The following is a 12,155-nucleotide window of genomic DNA, read 5'->3' as shown; positions in this document are numbered from 1 at the left end:
AGTCACAACTTGAGCACAATGATGACATCACTACCAGGAAGTAGCCTGCTCCATGCATCATTTGGATCACAGAGCTGGATACAGGAGGAGGCAGAGCACTGAGCTCCAAGAGACACACCCTGCGGTGCCAATACAGGATTGAACAAAATACCACAATGTCGCATCAAGCTTCAGTACAAAGTGAAAAACCCATGCAGCGCAAAATAAAATTTTGCGAAAAAGAACTGGAGTACCTGCTAGAAGGAGTAAGCAGGGACCATGATCAACTGTTTGGGAAGCTGTCCCGGAAAGTGCCCGAGGCTACCAAGAGGCGCATCTGGGTGCGCATTAAGGCTAAGGTGAACGCGGTGGGAGTCACGCACTGGTCCATTGAAGGCTTAAGAAAGAGGTGGTACGACCTCAGAGGCTGTGCCAAGGAGCGAAGTGCTGAGAGACTGGGGGGAGAGACTGGCTACAGGAGGAGGACACTCCCCAGTCCCTGAAAATATACCCATGGAACACCTAGTGGAGGACACCATCCACCCTGCAGCCTGCGTGGGCATCACTCAACTGGACACCTCCCGCGCCACACATAAATCTCAAGGTAAGAGCCATGCTACTGCGACCCCATACCCTAACAATGCCCATGCCCCCAGTGCAATCCATATTTGTAACCCCAGTTATCCAGTCCCTGCTCCTCCCAAACGCCCAAATGCATTGTGGACCCTGTAGTGTGTCAATGTGTACTGATAGCCACACACAGTCAGAATAGTCAAGTAACACAGACCCCTAAAGCCAGTCAGGGAATGCAGACATCAAGCAATAGCGAGCCTGCATGCATGTTGCTACATCCCAGGTGCCTGAATCATATCATTAATCATGCACTCATCCACATCACAGGTGCTGCGGATGGTGACACTTCTGAAAGTGACATTCTCCACATTGCGGAGACACCTGAACAGACGGAGGGGGAGTGCCAGCCAACACCTGCACCTACACCTCCACCAGCTCCTGCACTGAGACCCAGGGCCACCCGGAAGCTACAGGTGGAGCACAACCTCACCACTTGGCATGCATGGCAGTGGCCCAGATCCCACCCCCACCCAGGAGGCAGACACAACGCCCAGCAAGTGTGCGGGTCCACACCAGCAGCAGGTTAAGGCAGCAGCGCTCCATGCCCACCACAGCAGTCATGAAGCAACATGCACACAACTTGGGCCTGGGCATTGAGGCTCAGATGCTTGCTGTGCACCGTAAACAGGCACGGCACTTGGCAGCAATGCAGCTGCAGCTATATAAAACTGCACGCAACATTAGTCTCCTCACTGAGAGTGTGCAGGAACTGACCACAGCTGTGAAGGAGAGCAACCAGCGCAGCAGGACATCACCCGCAGACACCACATGCAGCTGCTCACACTGCTATCTGTCTATAAACGTTCCAGTCAATTAATTGGGACCGCCACTTCCCAGCTCTCGCACTGATCATTGGCCATGCAAATCCAGATGGTCCAATGCTGTGCTGACGTTGCAAGGGCCCTGGAACAGGTCACCAATGCGGTGGAGCACCAACAGGCAGCAGACCATGGTAATGCAAGGGGGGGGATAATGCCAGCGAAGGTACATCTAGACTCAGCAGCCTGTCTGTGCTGGTGCAAACAGAAAGGCAGCGCAGTTCCCGGGCCAACATTGCATCCCAACAAAATCTGCCTTACGTGGGAGGTGAGAGGTGACAGCGTGTTTCCGGCAGGAGGTGCTAGTTACTTAACATTTCCAGAAGTGCCGTGGTGAGGTAACCATGCACGCCAGCTCAGATTACATGTGCTTGGATGTCTGAATACAGTACCCCTATTCTTTGCTGATGTAAGCACATCGAGAGCTTGTGAATTAAACAAAGGCTTTATTTTGAAAACAATTCTTCCTCATGTCAATCATTGATGTGGCTTGCATGAGTGCAGTGTTGTGTGAGTGGTATGGATGCACTAGAAATAGTTCTGTGTGATGTTGGCGCAGCACCTGTGACCTTCAGCAGGATTCTCCCCATGTGCATGATGCTTGGTGGCAATATTGTGCAGCATGGCGCACACAGCAACGATGTGGCAGCTGATCTCGGGCCGGTATTTAAGGGCCCCACCAGTCTTGTGGAGGATGCGGAATCGACTCTTTAACATGCAAATTGTTCGCTCTATCACATTTCTGGTGTGTATATGCGCATTATTGTACCTCCATGCTGGGTTGAGGTATGGGGTGAGGAGGTATTCACGGAGGGCGTAGGCACAGTCACCTGAAGGGAGGAGCAGAGGGTCAGTGCCTGTTATGCACAGCAAATTGGTCTTGACATACTGTATGTGGGCATGTGTACTTACCTAGGAGATGTTCCTCGCCAAATTCACCCCTGATCAAGCGGGTGTGTATGCCGCTGTGCCGGAAGATAAACAAATCATCCGTGCTCCCTGGGTATTGTGCCACAATGTCTGTAATGATGGTCTTCGCATTGCAGACCATCTGAATGTTGAGGGAGTGGTCTGACTTGTGGTTCCGGTACATGTATTCGGTCTCTGTGGGTGGACAGATGTGAATGTGGGTGCAGTCGATGCAGCCAATTGCATGGGGGAAATGGGCGGTGTGATAGAAATCCAGTTTAGTTTACATTAAGTCCTGTTGGGTTGTTGGGAAGGTGATGTAGTGACGTATCTGGCTCAGCATGGTGTCCATCAAACGCTGTAGGCAGAGTGACAGTGTACTCTGGGATATACCCCCTGCATATGCGACTATCCCCTGGAAGCTGCCGGAGGCCAGGAGGTGCAGACAGCACAGGACCTGTGCATGGGTTGGCACGGCATTGGTCCTCCGTGTTGGGTGCTGCATCAGGGGGTCAAGGTCTCTGATGAGCTTCTTAATCATTGCCCCATTGAGCCTGTATTTGGAGTAGATCTCCTCTTCAGTCTGTCCCAGTAGTGTAATGCACAGCCGGAAGATGCGCTCCTGGATCCTGCGTCGGTTCTGGGCTGCAGCCTGGAGCCTCAGCCGCTTTGCCACATGTAGAGACCTGCCATTGTACCTTTCCTCATGCTCCTACTGAGTCTCCTTAAGTGTGTTTTATTTACCCAACACCTGTTTGTTGTTTGCAAAATATATATTGTTTAGCCAGTTTGACTTCATGGTTACCACCTGGTTTTGCTTCTCCTTAAATTGCGACTCATATTTAGGGACTTATGGTATTTTTGCTATGTGCGATTGATAATGAATGGGAATAGCGATTTATTTGCGAATTCCCTATTTGGCTGCAAATTCGCAAATTTTTTCAATAAATATGTGGGAAATCGCTTTTAAGGAATCACAACGGGGGTTTCCTAATGGTTTAGCGATTCTTTGTTTTGCTTTGTACTTTATACATTGCGGAAGTGGGAATTGCAATTGCAATCGCTGTTTCGTAGCGATTGCGATCACAATTTAGTTTGATGCATCTATGCCATACTCTTTAAATCCAACGTTTGGAAGAAGTTTTTTTCAATTAAAGCCTTAAATTTGCTGTTATGTGATCACGGCAAAGCCGGAAGTCTCAATGACATCAGTAACCGCGATGAAAGCATGCATTTGGTAAAGTGTAAAACACATATATCTACACATATTACCGTATTTTGAACACTATGAGTTTCCTACAGTAATCTCTAAAGTCATTTTTTTCTAGGGAGTTTTTATAAAAACCATCTCCAAAACCTATTTTATATTTTTGTGGGGACTGCAGGGATCGCAATGGCGTAGGTCACTGGGATCCTCCACGGACACGTATCGAAAACAGAAAACAAAAGCAGACATTCACAGACCACCAACACATCCAAAAATACATACTTCTTTCAAAGCATGTTTAAACTTATATTTTTGTACTAAGTTTCTTTAAAATCCATCTTTCAGACCTATTTTATATTTCCAGGGTAATTTGAGATGTTGCAACGTCGCCGTTAACCACGACAATCACACCTTTTCCATAAAGTGAAAACACATATATCCCCACATATTACAGTATTTTATACACTGGAGGTTTATTACTGTACACTACAAACTCATGTTTTTCTACTGTATTTCTAGAACAACCATTTTTAAAACCTATTTTTCGTTTTCATGGTGAGGCCAGCTATTGCAATGACACATCACGAAAGCAGAAAGCTAAAGCAGGAATTCAATAGCCACCACCATATAAAAAATGTATAACTATATAATTAATTCGAGCCATCACAGTACATAACTCACCATATAAATAACTCTATAAAAGCATTTATAAATATCTCTATAAAAATGTATTAATGAATCATTTACATATTTTTTTATATTTTCACCAATATTTGCAAAAATGTTGATAGTTGCAATGTCGCCGGAATGGTACACGGGAAAGGTGCTGGCATGCGCATTGTCATCGCATTTATCGTATGCATAACTTGTGTCACTAACACCTCCATTTCTCAACCTTGGGGTTCGAGTACCTCCACTAACCCTGAGCACAGTTCGCGTAGTAGCGCTACGCATAGCTACGTGAAGTGCACTTCGCACTATGCCAGCTACACGTAGCTAGGCGAACTGCGTAGTGCACTGTGCAAGAGGCCGTTTGCACTGATTGCACAGTGCCAGATGCTTGTCCGCACTGTGGAATCAGTGCAAACCGCATCTTGCACAGTGTAAGCGCTTGTTTTCTGCCGCTCAAGTAGATTTGTACTTGTGCGGCAGCTTTCTCAACGCGGACTGGTCGTCTCTCATCGCATGCGGTCGCGAGCATACCCGACTACTTGCAATGAGAAACCTGACCTCCCGCGTTGAAAATCTCACCAGGAGGTTTATTTTCCACGCTCGCAATCGGCAACTTGATATTATTTTGCTCACTCGCGGTTGCCAACTGGATAATGAGGACCGCGAGCAAGCAAAAAATGCCCGCTATGCTACGCGCTTTTGCAATGTGCTACGTGAAATTTGCGTACCGCATAGTTGCGCAAACTACGCTAACTACTCGAGCGTTGGGTAGTCCTATGCCCAGGGTTAATCTCCACCCTGACCCCTTAGGTTGTCTTTTACACAGATTCTCAGCCCCACTAAACCGTTCCCAATAGATAAAATGCAGCTGCAACTTTCTATTCAGGTTGCCTCCTGGCAATCAGAGCATTCCAGTTGGCGTGTGCATCTATGATTCATCACCAAACCATCCGCGGTCTGAGATATCACTATGAGTTTAAACTTACATTTCTCAACAACTACTGAAAAAATGTACACCAAATAAATATAAGGCACTTCCTTGAACCAACATCTACCTGTTCATCTACCCAACATCTATCTAAGTTCAGCAGTTCAGGCTGTAGGTGTGGATAAAGTTTTCTACTTGAATTAGCATTACAAACGCAACCCTATTTTGCACCCCAAATTCTTGGTCCCCACTGCACCGATCACCCCAAACTTTCCATAACAATAGTACTCACTGTGACACTTTTTGACAAAATTTCATGCAGATTGGTCAAACTACGCTTAAGGTATAGCCAAGTCAAAAAATGCTTATCCTATGGGAACTACCTACTGGTGACTACCTACTGGTGACCGACAGTAGGTAATATATATGAAGGGGTTTCACTTGCCTAATATAAACTTACATTTTTACTGTAAAGGTATTCCTGGTGTAGGCACATGTGTGGTAAAGACTTGCAGGGTAAATGCACTTTGTGGGACCTTCGTACATTTCCTTTATGGGGCCTGCATGCTGGCCTGTTTCTTATTGAGTCAAACAAGTCATGCATGAACTCCTGATAGGCTTGCCTGCATGATAGGGCCCTAATGCATATGTTATTTCCTCAGGACCTATTTCACAAGGCTGTGTATTTCAATTGAAACTTCACTTTCTATTACTACAAGGTTTGAATGATTCCCCGCATGTGGTGTTGGTCCACTGATTCTACCTCTCTGTCTTGGTCATCTACTCTGATGCCCAATGATGTAATCTCAACCTTGAATGTTGGAGTCCCCTTTGATAGTGCTAGTCTCTACCAAAAGCCCAGATATTGTCCACAAAGGAGACACAATATCAGGACCCAGAAATAGAAACGGCATGATACTGGATATAGTGGTCAGGATAAAGTCTGGCATAAATATTATGTTCTAAGTGTTACATGCAGGACATAGTTCCTTATTGGAGTTAATAGAGCATCTACACACAAATAGAACAATATTTTTGCTAACAATATTGAGGCGATTTCTAACCAGCATCTTCTGATATGCAACCTCAGAAATCAAGATTGTAAATGGTCTATGGGCCTTTTTATGACTTTGGTGCCCCGAGGGAGGACCACCAAAGCCATGCACACACCGCCCGCTGGATTACGATTGTGATCTGTGGTAGGCGGAGGCAAGGCGACCCTGCAACGGCGGTGGTCTGTAAGGCTCATTAGAAAGCCTTACATGCGGACTGTTGCAGTGACAGCACTGTCTGCAAGTGCCTGCACGGTGCAGGAACTGGGGTGCAGAAAGACAGGGGGCACAACTTGTGCCCCTCTGATTGCACCCCTAGGCCCTGGAGGAGCAGAGGACCCTGTTAGGACCACCTTTGTTGCCTCTTTGCCACTTTTTCGGTCGAAACACCATAAAAAGGGTGGCAGGGAGCCCACTCAAAATATTATTGGCAGTGCCGGCTGCGGCATCGCCTGCATATTTTTCCCAGGAAAAGGCAGCTGGCCTAGTGGGATCATTGATCCCGTCGGTGCCAGCCATCTGGTGGCATTCCGAGCGTAGCAGTTGTAACACTGCGGGCGGTCCAGCAGTGCGGCGGTCGTTGGACTGCCACCTTGACTACAACGGTCTAATGGACCACCGTATTTGTAATAAGGGCCTATAACTGTTAGTACTGAAGATCATAGGAAACTTTAATAGGCCTGACTTTTTAGGTTTTCTATGTTGAAAATAATATTAAAACTTAAAACTTTTTCTGTGGGTAACTGACATATTTAAAACTCTTTTAATCCTCGTCTTCTCTATACTAGATGAGGCTTAAATATTGGCCGCATTCAACAGGCTATATACAGGAGACCAAGTATAAACCTAATTTCCTGTACTACAGGTATATATATATATACATCCCTTTTTTGAGACAAAAACTGTATTGTGAATATTATACATGGGTAATTCAGAAAAGATTTGGCAGAATACCTACAGAAAACTTTGTATTTTTATTTACATTGTAGGAGACTACAAAAAGTTATTATTTAGCAATCATAATGCTAAGTAGAAGGAAAGCACAATTACCTTTGTAGGATTTATGTAGCACGAAGTTGTGCTGTAATAGAATTAATCAATAGCATCTGACACATCTGGGAGTTGGAAACTTCCTTCTTATCATCATCTCCCATCATGACAAATTGGATTTCGGCTTTGAAACAGCATAAAATATGCAGCTGCTCAAGGTGAAATGCTTTTTTGTAGAAATACACAGAAGGACACATTCTCTTTTTAATTATCTAAATTATAATAAAGAAAAAAACTGCCTTAGTCTCGTTTGCATTTACTTCCCACGCTGACCTCAATGATTTTAGACTCCTTTCTCTAAGACAACGTGATCAAGCTGCATTTTAAAACCCCATTTACATACATAACAGTCTTTCAATCATATCACATTATTGATAGTGTGAGTAGGAGAGAATTTTCATTGTAATGTTACACAGAGCTGTGCTTGGCGTGAGTGTATTTTGTTCTGCTAGTTTTTTGTAGTTCTTATTTAAAGTCGAAATATAAGAATATATTGTATGTAATAACAAACAGAGGCAAGGGCTGGAGCAAATCTATTTCCAAACTTAATGGGGGAGGTGTTGTCCTCGGGGGGGAAATGGATAGTGGGAAAGAATGGAAGTGACACCACCGTTCCACATTCTAGAATTACACTGCTCCGCAACCTGGTAAACCTCTGGTCATTTTCCGGGTGGGAAAGGGTCACAGAGAAGATTTCAATGCCCACAAACTGATGTGTTTACAGTCTTCATTGTCTCCGAAAACTCATCATGGCCCATTGCAAATCCCTAGTGGACTACAATCACTGGTGGTCTCCCAAGCATTGCATTTTGCCAAAAGTGCTCCTTGTGGCAAAATGCCTCCCCAGTGCAGCGGAGAAACGGCAGAGTGGAGGGGCATCAGTCAACATACCAGTTAAAGGCAGGTGCTGCCAGCACAGGTACGTGTGGTGAGGCAGGACGGTGGGGGGGGGGGGCTTCTAAAGACGACGGGGTAGGTAAAATTAAATAAATAAAAGCACTTATCCTGCGCTCGCCGCATCGCTGACTCAGTATTGCAATCAAGGTATTTCTCCTTGTTGACATTCAGGTTTTTGGAGCTGCCTACCAGTTAAGATTCCTCATAAGTCTGGGGCATTGTCAACAAGACATGGGTGTTTCTGGGAAGGTCCACGGCAACACCCATTGCACACCGTTTTAATGCAGAATAATGCATTAAAGGGAACAATATGTACAAGGCTGCATTAAGCCACACAAAGTGCCTTAGTGTTGCCTGGTAAATATAGAGCAGACACCTGAGCCCCTGTGACACAACCTCAATGTAAATGAGGCCCCCAGTGCGCCACAGGAAAGTCACTTTTCTTGACATTTCGGCACGCACTGAGCTTACCCATATGTACGAGGCCGCGCCAATTCACACTGCGTGTTAGGCAAAGTCTCTGGTTTGCCTCACACTCCATGGGGAGGTGTGCCATGGGTGTTGCAGTGGGTGTTCCCTTTCAACGCCCATGGTTTTTGACACATTCCTAGATTTACAACATAGCCTAAATCTGGGAATGCTTTAAAACAATGCACCTGCCACGGCGCACTAGTTGTTTTTGTGTAGAAAGATATCCCTTACTGCACAACCCAATATATGCACTCATGCACCATGATCAAAGGGTGCCTGCGTGGGTGCATGGCAGCTAGTTTTTTTTTGCGCCTGCCCTTTTCTTTTGACGCAGAGCAGGGCATCAAGAAGTCTTGCGGCAGTGCCCTGCCACAAAATATTGTAAATGAGACCCCCTGTGTCTTCTTCATGCCCATAGACTTTATCTACCAGCATTCCATTGCATTCCTCTGCCTCCTGCTTTGCTGAAGCTTTGAGAAGCCCAAATAGGAAAATTTTGCCTTAGCACTGAATACAGTACCTTTGAAAATCATCAGTGTACCGTACTAGGATCCCTACACCAAATCGATTACACAGATGCATGTTTGGATAAATATACACAGCTGTGTCTTGGACGAAAAACATAGACGTATAAACAAACTAACCCTGTCTCGTATGAATAGGCATGATAGTGATTGCATCATACTCCCTCATGGTAGGGTTTGCCCCAAATTTCCCAGCAAATCAGAAACCACTGCAACTAACCAGAGTTTGATTCTTGGTACGTTTAACACGTTTAATGCTATTAACATTAATACTTAAGAGCTTCAACACTTATAGGTTTAGGAGGATCAGGAAATTGGATCTCCGGCACGCTTTGTACTAAGCCTGGGTACTAAGCCTTCTTATTACGCCTTCGAAGTTTGAGAATGTTCTGATTCTCACTTTTTGTGAATTTGGTGAAATCTCTTGAAATATCATATTACACAAATTCATGCAATTAAGGAGGAGAACAATTTGTGCAGAGTTTCAGTTTAATTAAACACTTTCAGGGGCAGATTTACAAAAAGTGACGCATCGCTGTCACAACGCAGCAATGTGTCAGAAAGTCAATGCGGATGCGGGAAATCTACAAGGTGATGAACCATGGAGCAACGCATTAACCTGCATCAGAAAAACTGACGTAGGTGCCGCAAACCTGCCGCAAGTCAGCCTGACGCAACTGCAGAAAAAGTCACGTAAAGCCGATTTGCGACACGCAACACCATTCCAACTACTCTGCGACAGAGTACACTGTGGGAAACTGCAAAAGACATCTGGGAAACAACACAAATCCCCAAAAAGAAATTTGTGGACCAGAGAGGACCTAACAATGGACCATTAAAGTCACACCATTCGCAGAAGCCCTGATGCACAGGGTGAGCCTGGGGCTATGACAAAACGTAAGTCCAACTTCAGTTGCGCGGAAAATTAAATACTGTTGATGGAGGTCACCAACTAGCAGCACCAGATATTTGTTAGTTCCAAGCTGCCTCATGGTAAAAAAGAGTCGATATTACAGCGAATTGTCTGGAAAATCAACAGCGTGGGACAGTCCAAGAGGACCGTCCTCAACTGCAAAAAAAGTTGGCATGACTGCAAGCGCCGGACAAAAGAAAAGCTTATGGCAACCCGTAAGGCAGCCTCACACACTGGAGGAGGCAGCCTAGCAGACCAGTAGGTCCTGGAGGAGCAGGTGTCAGCTGTCATCCCAGAGGAAATTGTAACAGGAATATCCGAACTGGACAGTGCCATCAGAGAGACTGAAGAGCAGACAACGGGTAAGTCAAAATAAGTGCACAGATGTCAGAAATGGGTCAGGTGGTTATTGTAGCTAGAAATGTCCCTGTGTCACAGTCTGATGTGTGCATCTTGTTGTCATTATACTTGTCCACAATCACAACTATTCTCAATGTAAGTCAAACATGTGTCATTCACATATTTAAAATGTCAAAACAGCACTGCCATGTCCATACCTGATGGAGCAGACATATTGGACATCATATTCATGTAGGGCCTTGCACTTCCGGTACCTCACTTTTGTGAATGTCCAAAGTGAAGACCGGTTGGTGCAAGGACTACATAAAAGATGTTCACACGTTCATGCATATGCCTACATGCGTAACCTAGGAAATAAAGTGCAACGTAGTGCTACATCTTGCTTGGTCTTCCTTGAGGTGTCCCAGTGTGTTTGGGCAGGTTGCAATTAATGGGTGGAGGACGTGGGGTCATTGTATGTAAGCATTGGTGAAGTGCTGGGGCCAAGGGACTCAATGATAACTGATTAGATGTCCAGGATCCCTCTGTGATGTGGATCAATGATGGTGGTGGTGTCTGGTGGGCATGGTGAATATGTGACATTTACAATGATGGTGAATCTGGTGGTGTGGCTGTAGTTGAATCTGTCTACTGATGGATGAGATGTGCTTTTCTGTGTCTCCTGTAATGTGGCCTGGTGTGGCCAATAGCTGCCTCACTTTGATGTCAGAAAGATCACCCAGGAGGCGGTGATGTTCTGGTCACTGGGGTAGTCCAGGTAGAACTAGAGTTCTCTAAGTAGGAATGTCGTTGGGGGGGCGAGCCTGGTGTGCAATGGTGGCTAAAATGGCATTGGTGAATTGGTGTTCAGGGACCGGGGGCCTGCAAATGAAGGTACCATAGTGGATGTTGTTGTGCCTGGTCCGGCTTTTAAGTTGTGTAGTACCATGGTCACTGCTGGGTCTTAAAGTGCATGTTTAGTCGGAGTGTTGTCCTTTCTCGTAGAAGATGGCAATGCCTCTTGCTTGATGGATGTGGTGGGCCTTGTGGGAAATTAAGTAGCCGTCACTGATGGTGATTTCTGGTCCAGAACTAATAATAATAATAATAATAATAATAATAAAAGAGTTTGTAAAGCGCCTGGTGACGCCATCCCGGCGTGTCCCCGCGCTGTGGAGAGAGTAGCAGGACGCAGAGGCAGAATTTATAGGGTGTACAGGTAGGTTTTTAAGAATTTTCTAAAAATAGTTTCTGTTTCAGCTAGTCTGATGTTCATGGGAAGGGCATTCCAGTTTTTAGCCGCCAGCACGCGGAAGGAGCGTCCTCCCATCCTGGCCTTCTTTATGCGAGGAATTTTAAGGAGACCAGTTCCCATAGAGCGAAGTGCTCTATTTGGCTCATAGGGTATGGCTAAGTCTTTGAGATATTCAGGGGCTTTCATGGAGTTGATCCTGTAACATATGAGCAGTGCTTTGAAGAGGATCCTTTTTTTTATGGGAAGCCAATGAAGAGCATCCAAGGTGGGTTTAGAGGGAGCTCTTTTGGGTAACTTAAGGACTAACCGTGCTGCCGTATTTTGTAGGACTTGAAGCTTTTTCTTGTTCTTTTCAGTTGTCCCTAAAAGAAGCACATTTCCGTAATCAATACGGGAGGTGACTAGTGCTTGGGTCAGGGTGCGTCTGGCCTCTAGCGGAAGAAGGTCTAGAGTGCGATTTAAGGTTTTTAGCACCCCAAAGTACTTCCCTACCACTTTGTGGACGTGA

This window comes from Lissotriton vulgaris, chromosome 10, assembly GCF_964263255.1.
Source record: "Lissotriton vulgaris chromosome 10, aLisVul1.2, whole genome shotgun sequence".
In the NCBI taxonomy this organism is placed as follows: domain Eukaryota; kingdom Metazoa; phylum Chordata; class Amphibia; order Caudata; family Salamandridae; genus Lissotriton; species Lissotriton vulgaris.
This window is presented reverse-complemented; position numbering follows the sequence as displayed.